This window comes from Poecile atricapillus, chromosome 2 (assembly GCF_030490865.1).
Source record: "Poecile atricapillus isolate bPoeAtr1 chromosome 2, bPoeAtr1.hap1, whole genome shotgun sequence".
Classification (NCBI taxonomy): Eukaryota; Metazoa; Chordata; class Aves; order Passeriformes; family Paridae; genus Poecile; species Poecile atricapillus.
In genome coordinates this window covers 25,532,479-25,555,323 of record NC_081250.1, presented here as the reverse complement: position 1 = coordinate 25,555,323, position 22,845 = coordinate 25,532,479, and positions in this window count along the sequence as shown.

Below are 22,845 nucleotides of genomic sequence, written 5' to 3'. Positions count from 1 at the left end.
AAATAAATTGACAGATACATACCATTTTTGGAGGATATAGACATTGTCATTGTGCTGGAAAACAGAAGTAATCTCAGGTTCCTCAAAACAGAACTGCCCAGAGGTAATCCCCTTATAAACTGATTTGACTTTGATTACTGACTTTAAGCAAGTAGACAAATGTTGCTAGAACTGTCTAAGTGCATCTCTGGGAGGTGAGCATGAATGGCCACATTGCAAAGGCTTTGGTATTTTTGGACTCTTATGTTATTAAAAAGGAAAAAAAAGAAACAAAACAAACCCAAACCCAAAAGCAAAACAACAACAACAATGAAAAAGACTACAACAAACAAAACAAAAACAAAAACACAAAACCAAAAACAAACAAAAAAGGAATGGAAAATCTTAGCAAAAATTGAGTTAGGTTGCCTAGATATTGCTAAAGTAGTTAATATTTAAGGCTGTAGGTAAGTGATTGTCATGGGGTTACTTTACCTTTAAGAAGGTTAAAGTTGCTGGGGACTGCCTGGAGTCTTTTCTCATGACCAATTATCGGTCATTGCTGAGAATTGACAGCAGTTTTAGCCATTGAAAAGGGGGATCAACTTGTGAACCCCACCTTAAAGTGTAAAACCAGAGCTCGCTTGCTCTCTTTGTTTTCTGGCTGTGAAAGGTAGCAGAGCTCCGGTCTTTCGCTCTCTGCCTGTCCATGCGGCCGGGCGGGGCCGGGCTGGGCCTGCCGTTCTCCCGGCCGGGAGATGGGGCCTGCGGGGCTTGCCCCGGGCTCTGGCCGGGCCAGGCCGGTCCCTGGCTCGGCTGCAGTTTTTGCCATGATGGAATTCACCAGAAACTGTCGAGTGAAGAAGGAGAGGGGCTCTGGGCCTGCAGCAAGCAGAGATAGTGACCACACTCTCCAGAGCAGCTATGAAGAACTTTCCATCACAGACGGCTCCAGCTCCTGTTCAGCAGAGATCACCGAACCATCTACAAAAGCTTGGGCAAGATTTTAACTCTTTCTTATCCAGATGAGACTTGTGGATTAATCTTTTTATCCAGAGAGAGAAAAGGAGAGTGATCAACATGAAAAAAGACTTTATAAACTACTAGTGACAAGAAAGAAAAGAAGCTTCAAGAAAGGTAGAGAATTAAGAAGATGCTTTAATTAAGCTGAAATATCTTTCTGTTAAAACTATGGAGATGGACAATGAAGTCCTGAAAAGAACTCCTTTAATTCATGACGGAGTATGGGGAGGAATAGAGTGTTCAAAGTAAAATTTGAGTTAAAAGTAGAGTGATTGTGGTATAGTGAAGTGCTAGAAACAGTAAAGCAAAAATTGGAAGCCTTGGGGGGGCAATGAGAAAAACTGTTTTCTGGTGAAGCTCACAGAAAACAGATGAAGAAGACTTTTGCTTTTGAATAACTCATCCTTAAAAATGGTATCCCTAGACTCATGGCCCATAACACACCTCAGAGTGATGTGGAATGGGAGGAGTGAACTGATAACAGCAGCTCTGGGCAGCTGATATCAGGGAAACGGAAAACTATAACAAAAATGGTTTTCTTGTGAGAAACTCCATAAATTAACAGAAAGAAACTTCTGTTTCTCTACAGAGACTGGTGAAAAGACTGTAGAAAGAATTGGGACTGTTTAAACCATCAAAGTTCTAAAGTTTTTGTCTCTGTTGTCATGTGAACAAAAGAATGGTGGGCAGTAAAAAATGAAAAGGTTTTTTCTGGAAGTTTATTCTGGTGTTCTTATTATTGTAGTTTGTCAATAAACTTTCTTTATTCCTTTTAAGTTTTATGCCTGTTTTGCTCTTGTTTTAATCCATATCTCACAGCAAGAAATAAGTAATTTTTTTTCCCCTTTTGTTAATTACTGGTTTAAAACCATGACAGTGATGCATCTCTCTAGATCACAGCAAGGCAGTTCTCACACCTCTGTGTTCTGGTGTTGAATGCCTGGCTTTGCACACCAATTATCCCAGAATCATTACATGCCTCCAATTGCTACAGGAAATTTTCTAACTGGCATAAGTTTTTCATTCTTACACCAGTTACAAATTTCCTGAAACACCTGTTCTGTAAAACTCTTTAGTGAAGTCATCTATCAATGGCAGACAAGGTACCTCAACGTCAGACTTTGCTATGAGCAAGTTCCACTGTGTACATTTATCTTTCAGCTTTATGTCATGCTACTGATTTTAGAGTAACCATACCCCTTTTCTCCAGACCCAGGTGCACCAAAGTGTCTCTCACCTCACTGCCTCTGCATTGGCCTGAATGCTCAGTAGACTTCCCCCTTTCACCCACCTATATCCACAGCTATAAAACGCAGTGAGGCTGGCCTGCAGCCTCAGTGTGTCAGGTCAAGGAGAAGAAGAGAAGCACACCAGCAGGGTCAAAAGGACTCTGAGGACACCATGGGTGGGTCATTCTGATCCTGCTTTCTGCCAAACCACCAGGAGAGAGACCTGTGCCTGGAACCTGAGCTGCCCACCCCCCTCAGGACCTTTATGGTCATGAGCTATGACAATAAAGACAGTGCAAAATTCTCCCCTCACAGGGGAGGTGCTCATGCATTCCCACATATACCCAAGCTATATTAATTCTGTATTTTGTGGGACCTCCACCAGGAGCTGGCTGAGCCACAGAAGCGGTGATGTGGTGAACTTGGAGATGTTCTGTCTGTCCAAGGATCCCTCCAAGCTCTGGGTGCTCTCACTCCCAGCAGCTTCTCTGGCACACCTTCAGTCCCGGGACATGGCTGTCCCTCAGCACTTCTCTGTGCAAACTAATCTTCAAGGCTGAATTTACACAGGGTAATTTAATGATGAAAGAATGGAGGAGAGGGTGACAGGACAGGTATTTCAGCCTTTTTTTCCAAATTCTTTGTTGGATTTACAGCTGGTTTAGAGAGGACATATGCTGATGGATATTGAAGAGCTATAGTAACCGCAAATGTGACACCTACTTAACAGATTTCCAGAATTTCTGAGGCATAGGTTGAAATTCATAGTGTTATGACAGCCAGCATCCTTTAGAACTGCTCTTGAACCAAGCATGGTCAACACAGTGGTTTCAGCCATGAAAAACTGGAATATTTATAAGAAACTGATTAACAAAACACAACATGTCCATTCATCCGTCTGAGCAATTCATCTGAAACTTGAGGAGGAAAGTAATCAATAATTTCACATTTTTATACATCTCAGTATCCTACCAACACCAGGCTCCCCACGGAGCAAGTCAGTCCACCCAAGCTGACAGATACAGGTACACAGTGGCCCAGAGCAGCAGTGAGAACACTTCCCAAAGGAAATGAAATTGCAATGAATCACTGTGATGAATAGCCTGGGGCAACAGCTCATCCTGTGATTTTAAAAATGTTTTTCTTTTCTGTCAATGAAATACTGTCCTGTCAGAAAGCACTGATGAATGGGTAATGCTGGATCCATCTCCATAGCAAGATGAATCTGCCTATTTCCAGGGAATGCAACATGAGGCTTAGCGAGCCCATCCAGGAACCAGAACACTTCTGCAGCACCTTGGTGCAGACAAGAATGCAGAACAGCAGCTTCTGGCTGGCAAGGCTTTAGAAGAGCTGAGCCAGCAGCTCCCTGTGCAGTGTGCTCCAAGAGCCATCAGGTGCAACAAAAACTTGCTCAGATATGAAAAAACAAGGGGAGCTTGGGGCTGTAAAACAAAGCAAAGGGATGTAAACCTGTTTCTAAATGAGCCAATCCTCACAAAATCATGTTTTTCAAGAGCATAACAAGGTTTCACAATGGAAATTAGGTCAGATCTGTGTTCCTCATCTTAAACAGAGGCTACCAGGGGCCTATTCATATGTGCCACTGTCATACATTTCATGAGTAAAGCAAATTTGAAAAATGAGATTGAAACAGGGAAAACACCATGTTTTTAAAGACTCGGGAATGTTTCATAAAGATCCTGTGCTGTTAAACTTAGAGCAAGAAAAACACATTAAATATAACTCACTCGTGCCTGCACCTATGGAGAACCTCCTCTTGCTAATTTGAGCCAGACTGGATCCTGTAAATCTATAATAGTTTGAGGCAATCTTTCTAATTTCTGTGAGAAACTCGGGTTCCAAATAAATCAGAGGAAATCGCTAAGAAATTGGAAAGGATGGGGTCTGTGTCTGTCTCAGGACAACAATATTGGACAAATCCTTGACACTAACACCTGCACCCCAACTAACTCTGTGATTAACAGTCAGACACTACTGACTTTGGGTACAACTTCACAGCATAAGGTTTTCTTCTTCTTTTGTAACTTAACAAAATGTTAGCACTTCATTAATGTTAACTGCACTTTCCAGCAAACTTCTAATATTCATTCACTGTCATGACAGCCCACAGTTGGGTGTTTCTGGGTGTCTTGACCAGGACCCCTGAGCTAAGAAGTAAATAGTGTCTTCCATGTCTAGAAAGACTGACATTTGGAGATCTTAGCATCCTTCTCACTCGAGCTTTGGCAGAGGAGAAGGAGGTAAGACACCTGCCCACTCCTCAAGCACCTATCCCAGCACCTTCTGTCCTTTGCATCCTAACAGCACAGCAGGAGCCACAGCGGCATCCCTAGGATTCACTGGATGGGGCAGAAAATATCCAGCCTGTCTTTTCTACTGATGCAGCAGAATTTTTAGATCCATTTGAAATATGATCCATTGATCCATCATTTCAGACCAGAAAGACTCAGGTTTACAGTGATAGTTAATTGCACCTCCATAATAACCTCATTAAAAATTCATTTTTTAGTTCAGTTGCTAGCAAAGGGATTTGGATGTAAATTTCAACTCTGAAAGGGGTAGGATTACTAGGGATATATAAAATGTATATGTGGGTGAGCAGCTTTTGCAGTGGTATCTACAAGAAGCTGTTAGCAAACATTACAAATATTTTCAATTTTGATGCTAGAAAAATTCCTCATATGTTTTACCAAGAGGTGACAACAAAGTTCCTTCCCTAGCAGGACCAGCCAGGGACCTCAAGCATTCTGCACTGAAGGAGTTCACCTGAACAGGTGAGCAAGGCTCAGTGCTCCAGCCCAGCTTCTGGGAGAGCTGTGCCAACAAGGAGCTGTGAAAATGAGTGTTGACAAGGGCAGAGCCATCTGCAACATCCATGTCATTAGTGCAAGCCATGCCTGCAAAAACACATAACAACCCTTGACCTGCATTAATCACATAAAGAAGGGGAATTATTTTGCCTATCACTGTGATTAGGCTGTGTCAGAAGGAAACTTTTTCCATATTGGCAGTTACTAATATTTACTGAAATGCTTTAAGGCATTATTTAATTAAACTTCATTTCACTGTGACTAATGCCTCCCTTGCTCTTTTCACCCGATTGCCTTCATCGTGCTGATAAGGGGGCTTTTGTCCCCATTTGTTGCAGGGCTTGGGGTTTTTTTTTTACTAGTTATTGAATTTTTAGTGACTTTTTGATTAAGCTGAATACTGAGAATTTCTGTTTTCTGAATTGCTTCACTTTGCTGTAGAAACAGGAAGTAACAATAGTACGCAATTTTTCACGGTGTCTATGTTTGTCCTGCCTACTTGGTAGGGCCACAGAGCTCTCCAGGATATAAGAATTCTCTTTCACTCAGACAAAAACCAAAATCACGTAAGATCTGGTTCCATGCAAAAAAATTACAAAGATTTTCCTGGTAAAAGAAAAGTTAATAAGAAAAAAAAAAAGACCCATTAGATTGTCTTTAGACAAGTCAGTAAAGATTAACATTTGCAGCATCAGCAGGAGTTTGAATCTGGGTCTGCTGCATTTCCATGTTCAGCCCACTCCCTCCCTCTCTCTGACTCACCACAATTAAAGCAAAAGATTCTATCTCAAGGGATGCCCTTCTGTAGGGATCTTCATCTTCAGGCAATCTACATTTTGTGATGGAAAAATGCTTCATACATCATACCTTCAGTTAATTGTAGTATTTCCAGGAAATAATTTGTTTTAAAACCCAGAATGGTGCTGGATAGTGGAGATTTTGCATCCAAAGATTCTCTTTAATTTATTTTTTTAAATTTCAGCACTGATCCATTAACTTATCAGGGATAATGGAGAGCATGTTGCTTCTTGTGTAACAGTGCTAATGTATTGCATTTATCAGATTTGGTAATTTTCTGTTTACAGGAAGCCAACATTTACCAGTCATTAGTCTTTATCCTTTTTATCCTTTGCAGCAAGGAGTGATCTGTATTTTCTCCAGTGGAGCCACTGAGATTTGGAAGCCATACAGCCTTGAATCTGATATTATTCACATTGGGAGCACTCTCTCAAATTAACTTATTGCAGAGAAATGTAAATCAATTATGTTTACAGCTCTCAACAAACAGAATTAAAATGTTCCACCAGTCTGCTTCGAATTCCTAATCATTTTTGTGATTAACTCAGTGTCTGGGATTTGCAAGAGAGTAGGAGATGAATTGGTTTCTCTTCATTATCTGACACAGTTCAGTTATTCCTGAGGTGTCCTAAAAAAACAAGCAGCCAAGAAAATTCCCCTTAAATAGTTATCCACCAAGAAGTGGAAAACACCCACTGCCATTCCTCAGGACCACTGTGTAGCATATGTCCAAGTCAGAAAGTCATGCTCTTGAGATGGTAAATGAAGTAAATTCAATCCCAGACCAAGAATGAGTGCACAACCAGCCTGGCATGAACTGTGAGTGAAGGCAAGAGAACTGGGTGCACGATATACAGAAATGCAACTTCTGAAAATAATGAGCAACATCCAAAAATGTGAAGCTCAGAGCACTGCTCACCTCCCCACCATAACATTTGAATGCTGTTCTCTGCAGTTGCCATCACCCATTGATGCCATTTCATTTGGACCAGTACAATAAGATTTTGATGATCCCTGGGATCTGTCTGCTTTGCGATCACATTCAAAGCTGATCCCTAAGTGTATGTTTGATTGTCTCCTGGTTCTGAAGAGCCTTTTGGGGCAGGAGAGGTCTGCCTTACACCACCCTAAAGATCCTGCTCCCTGCTGGCAGCCATCGGGGGTTGCATCCCAGGCTCCCCACTCCTCTCCTGGGGAGAGCAGGGATGTCCCTGGGGACACCTTGTTGCTCTCTACAACTAAAGGAGGTTGTAGTGAGCTGGAGGTCAATCTGTTCTCTCAAGTACCAAGCAACAGGATGAGAGGAAATGGCATCAGGTTCCACCAAGGGATGTTTAGATGAGATATTATGAAAAAAATTCTTCCTGGAAAGTGTTAAACACTGGAGCAGCCTGACCAAGGAAGTGGTGCAGTTGCCATCCTGTGAGTATTTAAAGGATGTACAGATGTGGTACTTACAGACATGGTCTTTAAGGTCTTTTCCAACCTAAACTATTTTATGATTCTATGATTCCATTTCTGAAGGACATGTGTCTTTCAGATATGCCCAAAAAAATACCAGGGCTGGAGCATTTTACCTTTTTGTACAGTAAAACATCACCACATTTACCATTATAATCACTTTTGCCTTCCCAGCACACGAAGCAGAAGCTGCCCCATCAGACAGATGGGAGACTCTGTCAGTCTGAGCACGTGCTGGCTCCCAGGTAACCTGCCATAGCCGTGCATTCTTTCAGGGGAATCCAGGGTTCTCATACTGCCCAAGAGCCCAGACAACTTTTCTGAGGTGCAATGGCTGGGTCAGCTCTGCACAAGACCAGCCTGAGCTGCCAGGCAGACTGTGCTCACTCCAGCTCATGAGGAATTCGGCCAGCTGGGAGGGAAAGAAGCAGCCTCCACCAGGAGCAGAGATGAGCTTCCACAGCTGCAAGAGCCCAGCTCCCTGTCCCTGGGCTCCAAATGTGCAGGCTCCCATGGGACAGGCACCGCAAGCCCCTGCACCAAAGCACAGTTGCACACAGCAGTAGCACCACTCTTACAAAGCACTTGCTGAGCACAGCAGGCTTATCCATCTCTGAATTTCAACAGCCCAGATCCTTCACATCCTTATGTAAATCTCTGCTCAGTCTAGACTGACAAAATACATACCTTATGCAAAAGCCTGCACTGATTTCTAGAAATCCAGCATTTAGTGGCTTGACACAGTGATGAAATATCACATTTTTTATTCCAACCTTATAATCAGAAAGTCAGAATTATGGTAAATGGAACCTTTTCTATCCTCTGTTTTAAAAGGTCTAATTATTTTATTATTCAGTGTATGTACACGCAGATAAGTAATAATTATTCTGAGTATTATCCTGCATAATAGAGCCAGTTAATGCTCAGAGATAATAGCACAGAGACAGCTCATTATGCCAATTTGTACAAAAATAACATAATTATTTTCTTATTCTGAACAAACTTGTTCTGGTGTGATAGGAACAAGTTTCAATCACTTCTTTATTTGCTGAAAGATTAAACGCTATGCAGCCAGTAAGGTGATTATTATTTTAATGATGAATCATCATGTGCAATGAGGAATTAGCCATCCAAAGGATTTGAAGACAAATTCATATAAGGCTACATCAAAATAAGGATGCTCCTGAAATTATTGCATGTCTGTTTCTAAGTAGCCTTCTTAACAGAAATACCACTTAGGAGTTTGTCCTGCTAACAGCTGAGAAAACTCAGTTGAGCATGGAGAGGCGAAAACAGTGATGTTTCCCAGTCTGCAAGTTTGAGATGCAGAAAACCAGTTCAGCCACTGAGTGTTTGGTTTCACCAAGGCTGAACTTACACTCCAAAGCAGGACAATGGCAACACAGAAGGTGGTTTTCCTGCAAAAAGACAGCTTTGCTCCTGGATAACCCAGTGGCCTGGAGTATTGTGGTCTCTGGTGGATCCAGCAGACTGCTGCACTCAAAGTGGTTGTGGAACTCCTGTGACAAAGTATGTGTTTTATTTTTCCAGCTCTTTTTTCCTTCATCGCCACTGATCCAAGCCCCCTTCATTCAGTTCTTCTGTATCTAATCCCTTAGTCCACTTTTACCCTGAAATAAAAACCTCAGGGAAAAAAAGCAGAAAATATAAAACAAATTAAACCAATTCTTGCCACTCTTGGCTCATGTCTCTTTTACTCCAATATCTCCCCCAAAGTCAGCTGTGGCCCAGAGCTGTGTCCTGGGAGCAGGGCAAGGCTGAGCAGCAAGGAGAACTGACCTGCCACCACCTACTTTTCTTGTGGGATGGGGCTGCCAGAGCCAGACACTCTGGTGAGACAAGTTACTTTCAAGACAAAAATAAGGGAAGACAAAGGAAGAACTATAATAAAACTCCATGGAAAAGGAAGACTTTAATTTCAAGCTTTTCTGTCTTGCATCCCTTGGAGTCCATCCTGCAGTGGAAAAAGAAAAACACCACTATATTGAACACAATTTCATAACTCACTTCTGCTTTTTATGAAAACTCATTTATGGTGGGTTTTATTCTGCACCAGCATTTATTCATGTGCTCAGGGAATGGGAAGGTTCCCCTTAACCAAATGAAATACTGTTCTTGCTTCTAGACAGACATTATGGATCATTGCAATTTCTGTCTTCCAGCAGAGGACCTGAGACTGTGAAGTTGTCTGCAGGTTTGGGATTTTTCTATGCCAACTGTGTGAGGGTGAACAATGAGCAATGCTACTCCTCAACCACAACCTGTGCTGCTCTGACTGGAAACTCAGGCTGGTTCTCAGGCCAAGATGCTGACAAATCTCCTTCTCTAACACAAGCATCAGGAGCCTGGCTCCATGGACACAGGTGAACCTTGCCACCTTCTCCCCTGTATCTGGGGCTTCCTGGGGGAATGCTGCCTCTCCTTGTTCTGGATTCCAGTTAGTCAGTGACACTGCCAGTTGCAAATCTTATTTCTACGGTGCTGATGGATTTATTTTCTGTGGATTAGAAAGGGCATTTTGTATCATCTGAATTGCATGAGCCAGCAATAAAATTCACTGGAATATAGTACCTCTATAAATATTTCATAGAAACATGCCAAGTACTATAAAATGTTTCATACCCTGCTCCCAAGCACCATGGAAGCAGGGTGCACAGGCCTAGGAAGGCCTGTGGTCCAAAGTCTAGGAGGAGCTGCCTGTCCCATCAGTTGGGAAGATGATACACTAAAAAATCTTGCTCAGACAAGGTGTTCACCAGCACGTCAAGTCTCCATGACAGCTCGGAATTTTCTCTGTATGCAATCTGAGTCTAACAATCCCAGGGCTTGGGAAGCCTTCTTCTCCACGCTGAATGAGGCTGGCTGGGAACAGCACAGGGCAGGGCACTGGTAGGTGCAGCACAAGGCTCAGAGAGCAGCTGCACCAAGAGCATCCTCACACCCTCCACAGCCCATTACATCTTATCCCCACCCCTCACCGTGCCCTCCAAAGGTGACCTCTGTGGCTGCCCCCTCTCCCCCTGCTGAGCAGATGTGCTTTTTATGCAGATGTTGCTGCATACTTGGTACTTGACAGGAAGTGAGTATCATTTCTAAAAAAAATATAAAACAAGCAGCCTATTTTGGGGCTTATTGCCAACGTTTATTTAAAAGTTCATTTTTTATTTAAAGACGGGGCATTTTAAGGAATTTCAAAATGTTGGTGTTCCAGGGGCTATGCAGTGACCTGAGGCTAAAAAACACATCCAAGCAGCCTGTCCACACAGCATCTGAGTAATTTCTAGAAAGGCTCACTTGCAGTCCGCGACAGATGGTACAAAGGCTCTCTCCTAATCCCCTCTGTGGTGTGTTAAATTTAATTCAGAAAATCCACACAGATCCCTGGGAGAGACAACAGCAGCCCCCACCCATTTGCACAGAGGAGACCTCTGTTGCAAAGGCCAGTGGGTCCTGAGCTTCCCAAAGCTTCTGATGTTTCAATAAAATAGCATCAATTTCAATAATCATAGCCAGGTTTGCAAACCTCAAGCAGATTTTCTTACCTGCAAAGTCTTTTTTCCAAGCCAGGCTTTCCATTTTCTCAGCTGAAAAGCAAACAGTTCTGATCAAGAAATGCGTCCTCAGGACTGGAAAAAACACAGCAAGAACAAACACATTTGGGACCAGATTTGGTTTGATGCAGTTTTCAGTTTCTTTCATTTTGTTTCTCCACAAGGGAAGGTAAATGTTCACTGTGAGCACACCACCACAGTCCAGAGATGCTTTGCTGGTGTGCTACACAGGTGAGAAGTGAACTCTTCACAGTCCAAAACTCAGCCTGCTGAGAGCAATGGGCAACACAATGTCAGGATTTCCCTCAGAGGTTTGCTGAGCTGTATCAGAAGGGCCCATCCTCACCATGCAGAGGATGAAGGTGTCTGAGTCCGCTGAAGCTGGCCACACTGCCTCGGGAGGAGGCAGGACTGGGGACTGTGGGGAATGGGTCCCCCCTTTCCATAGGAGGACATTCCCTGGGTCCCACCAGCACACATTCTCCTCTGCACCCCAGAGGATGTGACACCCAGTGTTACCTAATTTAGGGAGTAGCCAAATGAAAGACAAAGTGTGATTTCACTTAATCATGGCTGTATATCACGCCTCACATTTCTGAAACATCCATGCTGCAGCAACAAGCTGTTAAGGATTGCAGCTATTGGAAAACAGCAATTTAATCCCACAGGAAGCATTGATATTTCATGTTTATTGTTCTTCCCACCTACCTTTGAGCAGGAAACAAAATTTTGCTCTTATAAATGACTATTCCATCACTAATTGTGTGGTGATCAGTTAGTTATAACAGAAGGAGTTATGTGGTAAAGATGAGACCCAGAAGTGATTATAAATCATACATAAGGTCATGTGATATGAAGAGCTTCACCAGTATCTCATATTTTGTTCAGGAGTAATTAATAACTTTATTAATTTTCTAAGCCTTTTTCATTGTTGTGTGGCATATAGCCCACACATTTTCAAATTTCTCAAGTTGCTTACAGGGACTTTTTATACTGGTCTTAAGAACCCTTGCCATCAGTTTTTGTATTTATTCTATTAGAAAAGAAATTGCTCCAATTTTCAACTCAATCAAATCAAGTAGTTCTTATGGTAATAAGAAATTAATTAAACTGAGCAAAATAAAGAGCTGAATCATAGAATCATTAAGGTTGGAAAAGACCTCAAGATCATCAAGTCCAACCTGTCTTCAAACTAGCATCAGTTTCTTAATTTGCACTTAGCATTTGAAGACACTCTTGGGTTAAAACAATCCCCAAGATCTCCTTTCCAGTTCTCTAGATATTTTGTCAGGAGCTAATTTACTCACCATTTGAGGCTGATTTTGACATGAACTTTTAAATTTATCCAGCTTTTAAGAAGAGAGGAATCGTATTTTGGCCTTGGCCTTTTCAGTAAGTAAACTTGCTGAAAATTAGTTTCAAAATAACTTTATGCATTCTAGGATGTCAATAACATTGAAATAGCTTTTACAGGGTTGCCCCTAGCTCCAAGTAGCTGATGCCTTAAGTTTTAGCTTTCATATTATCCAGATTCTGTACTGCATTAGTATATAACTAAACTTAATATAAAGTGTTAGCAAGTTCTCCTCACAGGGTAGTTAGACAAAACAATCCCTTTCCATCCTGAGAACCATTGCAGCTTCAGACCCAAAAAGTATAAACAGCAGCAAACTGAGGAGAGCAAACTGGGAGGATGGAACTTCATTACCTGAAGCTATAATTGGACAATTAACCCCAATATGTAAACAGACCAAAACTTATAAAAGTGTGAAAACTCATGACTTGGGTCCATCTTGGGTGCAGCCTCGGCCAGGCTCTTGTACTGCCCAAGGTGTATCCTTTGAAAGCCTTTTCAATAAGTTTACTTTATTGCTTTTACACTGTCTAGCCTCTGTTCTAGGTAGCCTCTTAAGGCATCACCTCCTTGGCACTCAGGTTGATATTCCTTGCTTGTTTCGTCTTACTGTACAGATTTTGGTGAGCTTTTGGTTTGATATCCATGGTTGGTTTGAAATAATCTGGTAAAATTCCTACAACAGTTCAACATGAGGGATCAAACTAGTAAATTCCTGCAACATGTCCCCTGTCATCTCATTTCTGTTTTGTTTTTTCACACTGAAAGCCATTAACCAGTCTTTTGATAACTGTCAGTCAGCACAGACTGACACACTCCAACTGGCTGCTCTTAATTAGAGGCAAATACAGATGTTTAGGAACAGCCAGAAGAAACACTTCTTGCTCCGGGAACTAGCTGCAGCTTTGCAGAGCTAAACAGTGAAAAAAGAAGAGAAAACAGAGAAGCTAATTACACCTGATTTACTGGTCCTGCAGCATTTCCACTTGTTGGGCTGCTGTTTCAGACACATGCATCACTGTGGAAAAGCACATGGATTCAGTTATGTCCTGAGTCATGACAACCAGAAGAGGCTGCTGATGGATCTGAGGAGTCAGAGATGGGGCCATATGGCTGTCACCTTCTTTGCTCCTTCAGCACAGGATTTCAGTGCTCATAAACCAAAAGGGGTATTTCTCCACAGTACTCTGAAACCTGATCACAGTGTTGGGGATGCCTTTTGTCTCCACTCCAGGGCTTAAATCCTGCAACATGAAAATACCTTTAGTCTGTCAGAGTCCCACTTTTTTATATGGGTATGTTGGGGTTTTTTTAAGGGCAATCTATAATGCTTAGGATGTGTCATTTTTTGAAACTTCAGAGCTGCTTTCAAATACTGGAAATAATTGATTTACTGGAGCAATATGATCAGACACACTTCATGTTTTGATCTGCAATAGAGCCTGGTACAGGCTTCATATACTGCCATCGTACCCTTACTGACCGTGTGCTCATAAGGAACAGGTACATGTTTTTCCTCACTGCCCTGCCATACAGTTGCTACAGCAGATTTTCCTTCAGGTGACAGACTAGCAAGGGCAGACCACATCCACAGCCATTTAGGAGGAGGTAAAGTCCCAGATTCCACGTCCCTGTTGTTGAAAGATGCATATTACAGATAAAATGTGGGTAGGTCTTATAGTTAAAAGTGTTATGTTGTTCTCTTAGCATCTGACCATGACCAGGTTGCATGAACTGCAGGGCTGGAGCAGTGGCTCTGGATAGGGAATACTGGATACTCCAAAGAAACTGCAAGCAGTGGTTGCTCTTATGCTCACTGTGGTCCTGGTTCCTTTTCTAACTTCCTCCTAGTTCCTTTTCTGCAGAAAGAGACTCTCTTGACACACAAAGACCTTTTCCTCACTCCTTTTGTCTTTGTTTTTCTGTGCGATACTGCAGAGAGGTCATGCAAATTGAAATCTTGTGTCCCAGAGGTTTTGTCTGTGATATTTTCATGTCCCTTTTCTTTTTTTTTTTTTTTTTTTTTGGCCTAAGATCAAGGAGAGAGAAAACTGAATAAGTCATTGCTACATAAACTCAAGTCTCCATAGCAACAATGAAAAATTTTCCCTTCCTCAGTTCTACAATTCCAATCCTGCAGTCTCACCTGAGGCTTGGGAGAGTGGCAAGAGGTTAAAATATTTTCCAGCTTACTTGTTCATTGCAGGTTTGAAAGCAGGCTACTGGGGTGAGCAGCATGGGCCAAATTAGACCCAAAAGCTATCCTGAGATCTGGAGTGTGAGGCGGGAGCTTGGGAAGGGCAGGTAGGAAGTACTGGGTTTACCTCTGTAGGACTTCTATGCAGTAAAGCACAGTGCTGTAACACAAACTGCCTAAGACAAATAAAGCAGTGGAGAAGGGAAAATGTTAACACTAAGCAGTGCCAGTCTTCCTCTGACCATGCCACCACTGTGGGATCAGGAAGGCAACACTGTACTAAATCCCTAGAAAATATGGGGCTGCATTGCTATATTTGCACCAAAATCAAAGTAATTGTCCCAGGTTACTGCCATGAACCTGCCACAGCTGTGCAGAGTGCAGGAGGCAAGCAGGCAGTGCTGCACTCCTGAGCACAGGGAGCTGACAGACATCTGTCACTGCTCTCTCTTGCAGTGGATAAACTGAATTTTCCAGGACAAACTTGGGAATTTGGAACCTGAGGAAGACTGGATCCCACAGTCTGAGATAGTGTGATAGTGACAGCACCAAGACCTTGGCTGTGGCTTTGGAGTTCTGTGTGATGGATCAGCACTCGGCAGTGGCTCTCCAGAGGAAAGTACTTTAAAGTAACAAGAGATGCTTGGAAGACTTACGTTTTAATAAAGCCTGTTCTTCCTAAATCCTTTCTTCCCTGGCTGCCAGGGGGCTGCCAGTGAGCAGAAGGAAGGGCTGCAGATGTGCAGCTCCATGTGTGTGCCACACTCCTATCCACACCATAGCAACATGTCTGTCACACATCATTAGGCATCCGAGTTATTTGTGGAGGTGTTGATTCCCCCTCTCTCAGAGTCTAAGTTCCCCCATATGAGATCAGCAACCAACAGCATGACAGGTGCTCTGCTGGTCTCCAGTCTCTCTGGTGACCAGAGAGAGGATCTAAGGGATTGCATGAAACTGATCCAGAGGAGATTTAGGTTGGATAATAGGAGAAGGTTCTTCACCCAGAGGGTGGCTGGGCACTGGAACAGGCTCCCCAGGGAAGTGTCACAGCACCAAGCTCAACAGAGTTCAGGAAGCATTTGGACAACACTCTTGGGCACATGGTGTGATTTTTGCGACTGTCCTATATGGGGCCAGGACTTGAACTTTGATGATCCTCGTGAGTCACTTCCAACTGAGGTCATTTTGTGATTCTGTGACTAGATGGACAAAAGCAGGCTGAAATAGAGATGCATGTAAACAAACCTTATTGCACGTAAAAATGCACTTAATTTCTTTTCCAAGCTGATCTTTCAATTGACAGTGTTAATTTGGAATAGCTGAACTGGACAAGAATGGTATAATTTAACTCAGAAGAAAAAACAAAGCAGAGTAGTTCAGGTACATAATTTGTAAAGAAAAGCCACAAACAAGTTTTTCTTTTTACTGTACCTGAGAGTACATTCTGGGGGCACTGTACAATACCATCTTAAAATGATACTTAGGACAGGACAATTTTCCCACTACCCAGCAGTATGTGCCTACATTATAAGTTGAATCTAATGGAGTTCTCAAGTCAGTTTTAACTATTTGATTAACTAGAGATTTTTTTTCATCTTTTAAAAGATAATTTGCTGGATTATAATCAAAGGTGACTTCACTGATAACAGCATGATATTTTTAATATGTATTCAAGGAGTCTGCTCTGGGAGGCTTTCTGTGCTACAGATTCTGTACACTATTCCACCACAATAAAACTAAGTGAAATCCTGCCTTTGATACAACCTCAACAGGGAATTTCCATCTTAAGAGTCCTCTGCATGTTTTATTGGTTTTTCTGTTAATCTCACAGGGTAAACACATATCAATGTTTCAGATTGTGTACTTGTGTTTTCTCCAGTCAAAACCAGAAATAGGAGCCTTTGGGTAAAAAATTGGTAAATACTCATTTGCTTAACAAAAATTTCACTTCAACCCTCAAGGAATGTAAATGGCATAAACCAGAAGGCTCATCAGTGATAGAAGTTAAGCCGTGGTGTTTCAACAAATGACTTGTTAAGGGCTTTACAGTGGTAACAAGCACTCATGTTCCTCAGCATTTATAACAAATTAACAAATATTCCATAACTAAAGCTCATTTTATTAAACAAAGGATTCTTGTTTATACTTCAAGTACTAGCTTTGAAATGGTTACAGAGCAGATGAAACACTGAACTCCCCAGGCACACATAACAGTTGTGCAGGATCATTGAAACACCTGATATTTCCTCATGACACACCGCTACAAGCAGCAAAACCATTCAGCTCTTATGCACTGAATTTATGCACTAACTTACAGCTCTCAACTCTCAAATGAATAGAGAATACTTTGTATATACATATGTAAAGGTTGCATCTAAATAAAATTTGGTTCTGTGATCTACATTATACCCTACCTTGGTGGGCACAGCCACTGGAAAAGCTGGAAGGAGTCAGCATTGTCAAGGCTGAGCAGAGCTGAGGACACTGAAACTGCTGAAAATGTTCCTACCAAAGTTAGGGGTTTTGTAGCAGATGCGTAACAAGAGCAGATAATTCACAAGTGCAAATATTATCACTTCTAACACCATTTAATTTGTGTCAGTTTTGCAGCCAACTTCCTGATGTGGCTCAATGGGGAAGACTCCTCCATACACCATTAGGTTACAATGTAAGATATAACCAAAATTATGTATTCTATTACCATCTTCATAAATTGTTAAAATAGGTGGGGCAGGGTTCCTTATCTTTTCCATGACTCATCCCTGGTCTCCCTCTGGGCTATTTGTGCTAATGGGACATCAAGGTCTCCCATAAAATTACATCACTGCTCTGAGATGCCCCGCCAAGGGGGAGGAACCATACATTCCTACCTGGATATAATCTGAGGCTTGGAACACGATGGAGGCACTATCACTGGATTCCCAGAGTACAAGAGCTTGATACCCACTACTGGTCCTCGAGAGAGAAAGACCAGATTGTTCTACAGGATCACCCTTCTGACAAAACCAAACAGGTCATTCCAACAGGACTGCAGCTACTATTTAATCAGACTGTTACCACCACCCTGACCAACCAGGATGTCAGGTTATATTCTGACTGCCAGTTTAAGCCAGTGTTTCTGCACTTACAGCCTTTAATTTTCCTATTAAACTTCCTTGGAACCTCTCGCTGTTTTATTTTCAAACTAGCACAACCATTGCTCACTGAGAGGCAGGCACACCACGCCTGGTCCAGTGCCAGGACACGGAGCAGCAGGAGGTGGGTCAGGCAGTCAGTCCTGTTTATCAAACAAGCCCAGCAACACCTGGGCTGCTGCATCTATACCCTCCTGCATCTACACCATCCAACAGAAGCATTTACCTTTACATTCATTCCAAGAGGTCTGATAGTCACCCAGTCACCCCAGGACAACAGTTAAGCCGGATAGCACATAGAGACTGATTTTGCCCCAGAATGTGAGCTGTTTTTCACAGTGATTCAGCTTTCACTCTGCATCAAAGGTACATAGATCCTTTGTGGTCCCACTTGGATGAATCAGTCTGCTGGAAGATTCAGCCCTCTATCTGCTATTAGTTTAGCTATAGAAAGTAGAAAATAAAATAGATTATGACAGGCAGAAAAAAGCCTGTTTCCTTCATTAACTGTCCAAGATTTTTACCTAGAAGCCAACAAAAATTTGGCCACTGACTCATCCGTGCATTGTCACTGTTTCACAAATACGTATTCAAGAAGAAATAGAATGTCCACTAATAATTCCAAAATAGTAAAATCCAAATAGCTAAGGAATAAAACTTCTTCATAAATCCCACCTTCAAGATGTTACATTATTAATTTATTTTTAACGAATAAATATGTCCTAATAGCTCTTGCCAGGCACTCAGTTAAAAAAAGCAGAAACCCACATCATAGGCATAATAAAACACTGAAAGAAGGACATTTTATTTGTTCTTTTTAAGATGTATAACTTTGCGTATCAAAAATGGTAGTTTTTAATGAGAGAGATTTCTGAAAATTTTTTACTTGGTGAAAAGACTTCAGCTTGTGTCTTTTCCAGCTACTTAAAACTTCAGCTCCCTCCAACTCCTACCAGCTGCCAGGCAATCACAGAAAGTGTTACCCCAGATAAGGCTCAGCCAAGTCAGCCAGTGAATTGTATCACTCTTTTTTAGCTCCAGAAGAGAACAACAAAATATAATGGATCTTTCTTAATGGTTAAGCTGAATGGAGAGAAGTCTTTTAAGGGCGGTTGAAGGCTTTCAGTGGTGAGTTTTACAGCAGCAATGCATATAACACAGAAAACACAACTCAAGACTTTGTACTGTTTTCTAAAGTGATCAGGGCTATTTTTCCTTATAAGGTAAGTAGAATCTTTTTTTTTTCTAGGCAACTCTTGCCATTTGAAATAGCACATTGCTTGAAGTTTTGAAGCATTTCTGATGGATGCTTTCTTCTGTTCATTGTCCTTCAAACCAAGTGTAAAGTTACCCACAGAAGTGTCCTGTACCTTAAAAAACCCCAGAAATTTAGGAAACAGCATCTGTGTCACTCTCTTTCTGTGACCAAGATGAGAAGCGCACTGTTTTCCTCAACTTAACTGTCACTAACCACACTTGTTAATCAAAGAATTTTTTTAATGCATGGCAGTGTTGGCATCACAAAGCTTCTGTGGGGCCCCACCACTCACGTAAGCCCTGCTCAGACCAGAGCACACCTTACTATTAGCACTGCCTGTCTTAAAGCCAGTAATCTTGAAAGATGCTTCATTCCCATAATGGAATTTTGGCTTTTGTGAGAGTCGTTTTAGATAAGAATACAAATATTGTACCAAATACAAACTACTGCTAGGAATGAAAGAAAAAACTGTTGGATTTACTAGAAATGGGGTTGTGCATGTAAAACTGTTTACCTTGACTCCAACTCCTTTTAGGTCTCGTTACAAGCTTAAGTTTTTCATACCATATAGCAATTTTTCATTATTAATTAATTTAGCCTCTAAAAATCTCGGTGCATACAACAGTAGACAGATGCAAAACAAGTATTTTAACTAGTTTAATTGAACTAACAAGTGCCATTAAATATATTGATAAAAGTAACGACGCTTTAAATCGCAGTATTTGAAATGAATTTGAAGCAACTTGGATATTGACTGGAAAGCAGGTCTACTACCAATCAAGTACTGGAAACAAACTCTGTTATCAACACATAAAAATTACTTTTGGTATGAAAACCAAATAGATTTAGTGATGGAATTGCTGATTACATCTGATGGAAGTGCAACAGAATAAATCTTTATGCCCCAAATTCTGTAGCTGGATTAGATTTTTACAGACTTCAAACTGTAAAAAGAACAAGACTTTAGGAATGTGTGAATGGCAGTATCAGAGACAATTTTCAAGTTTCCTATATTCACATGCCATTTGCTTCCCACTTTGATGCTGGGGAATCCTAGGTATGGAGCAGGCCAGGAAGGAGCTGCCATTCTCTCCAACCATGCCCCTGAAGCACCAAGAATGAGGACCTGTGAACAGCCCTGCAGCCTGGATGTCATGTCTGCCCTTCCATCCTGTTTGCATTGGGTGTTTGAGGTTACAGCATGTTCCTACTGCACAAACAAGGCGGTGGGTGCCAGAGGAAGATGCAGCAAAGCAACCACACGTCTCTCACATAGCAATCCTACAAGTGAACTTTTAGTAGAAATAAGCAACTTGCAGCCTACAATCCCATCAAAGAATTGGGAAAAGAGGTAAAGGAGAAAAAAAGAGGCTGCTCCTGAAATTACTCCCCACTCTGTTATGATCCAGGAGCGCAGCTCTGGCAAACAGCATGTTGTTACAAATTGAGACAGATGGAAATGTGCTTCCTTGTCAAAGCTGTTATTCCCCAAAAGCAAAGAAATTCTGTTGCCTTGAATGTGTTGAGGGTAACAGACAGAGAAAGGTCCAGAAATAGAACAGAACTAATAATATAAAACTAGGTTTGGTAGATGAAATTAAAGCTGTCTTTTGCACAGAAAGGGGTGTGTTTTTCTTAACAGATAAAACCCCCATTTTTTTTTAGTTGCAATGGTATATGTTACAACAAACACACATTGTTTTACTGAAGATTTAACCTATTAGAAATAAATTACTAATGTTCACCATTATCAATATATCAAAACATCAACAGAATTTCTGTGATCAAGTCATTTACAAATCCTGATCTGTACAAAATACTGCATAATCTAGGATGCCAAGTTTTTAAAGAACCTTTTAATTCAAACAATTCAAACTACAGCACAACCCACTCATGAAAGGTTTTTAAAAATTTTACATACTAACCAACAATCTGAATTTAGCTTTGAAAAATTGCAGAATTTTCTGCATAAGATTCAAGGTTAATTTAATAACGAGCTACATCTTTTATTTTAAAGTACTTTTCACAATTAGCTCAAGAAGAAAGCCAACTTCCAATTTCACCAGTAGTATGCTCTTCTAATACTGCTCATTTCTTTCCATGAAAACAAACCCACTCTAGTACCTTTCCTTTGTCTACTGAATCCTTACCAGAAAATTGCCGCAGTGGCTGGGATGGCAGGAGTGCCAGGACCTTCCTGAAGAAGTGTCCTGAGAAGGATGGCTCCCAGAGCAACAGGCACATCCCTCTCCTGGCCCAGCAACCAATGTCCAACTCAGCAGCAGCTTCACCCAGGCAACGCAGGGAAGAAAGGACTGGAGCTTTGGCTAGCAATTCCACAGAGAAATTAGCCTTTATTAGAGCAGGACCCTCTGCGGAGGGAGCCAGCACAGAAGCTCTCTCAACTGGGGAAAAACCAGCCTTGATATAGGGAAGGCAAAGGATGGGGAGAAACCAGTAACCAATGGGATACAGGCATGAAGGCAGAGTGTAAAGGGAAGAACCAATGGTGAACCAGGGATTAACATAGGGCTGCAAAGGTCTCTGGGGGAGAAATTTTGCTCTTCAGAACAACAGGGTCTGTGGATTATGGATGAGATCCCTCAGCAACCTCCATCTTAGCCGGTTCTTTGGCTTCCACAATTCCCCCTTCTTTATTTATCAAAAAGACTTCCCCCAGAGACTTTGCAAGTAACTTTCTACAACAGCTGAATATACACAAGAAAATAATGATAACTAAAAGAATCCAAAAAATGTTTTTCAAGAGGGAGACAACCCATCCCTTGAATTCCCAACTTCTAAAAAGGTCCTTATGGATGCTAACTATGAAGTAGGGAGCACAGTGCCTGTGGAATAGCAGGCCACATAACTTTCTCAGTCTTGCCTGAGAAAGTGTCCTGGGAAATCATAAGGAGGAATTAAAACAATCCTCAGGATAGAAAACAGCCTTGCAGGTGCTGTTTGTCTGTTCCTTGTTTTCTTGCAAGAGAAGGTCGAGGGGTGGTGTACCCCACTGACCAATGATAGTAATGTGTTAGTTTACTAACCAATAAGAGTTTTACTTTTCTGTACTTTCATGTATCGGTCTATTAAAAAGATCTGAGTAATAAACCAAGAGAAATTTTCCTGTTCAACTCCCAAGAGAGTTTGTGTCGTTCTTCTCACCGTTCCCTATAGAGCGACAGGTCCTCAAACCATTTGGGCTCTGTCTCAGTTCTGAGTTCCTGAACCATGTTGTGGATCTTTTGGATGTGTGCGTGGATGCTGGGTAGGTTGAAGCAGCACAGTCCATCGAATTCCTCGCAGCCATGTCCATGGGTTAAGCATAGAAAGTCTATGGTGGCTCAGTTTTGGAGGGTTGCATGCTTGATGCTTGACCGTCTCTTCATCTGCCAAGAGGTCACTCAATACAGAGGAGGTCAAATTGGCCTGCTTACCAAGCCAACACTCCAGGTGAGAAAGATCACTGAGGGCTTTAGCAGCAGCTACCCAAGGTAAAAAGGCTAACATCACTACCCTCTTTGTGTAAGACCAATCTTCAATTTGGCTATTGCAGTTTTCATCTAATTGTGTGAGTTCTCTTTTTCAGTGGGCCAATTCATTCTTTTTCTGCCAGTCGTAAATCAAGGTTGAATTTGGAGTGAGGATAGTAAGCTGGCCAAGTGTACAGGGACCTCTCTGGAGTCAGGAAGGGATTCCTGCCCACAGTCTGTCCTCACAGATCAAGAACACTCCCCGGGGTAGTACTTTGGGACAGCGAGAGGAGGAAGATCTTGTGCTGCTGGTGTAATTGCACCAATTAAATTGATCATAAATTTTATTGTTGGGTGAAACATTTTTCTTTGTGTGGATTACCCTATGATATTCGGAGGCAGGTCCTGCCTTGCCTATTGGGTGGTAGTCAAAATGTACACAATAGATGGCCTTGGAGGACCCCAAAAGCTCCAATTCTTGGGGTTCCTCTGGTGCATGGGGCAGGATCCTTGTCTACTCGTCCCAAATA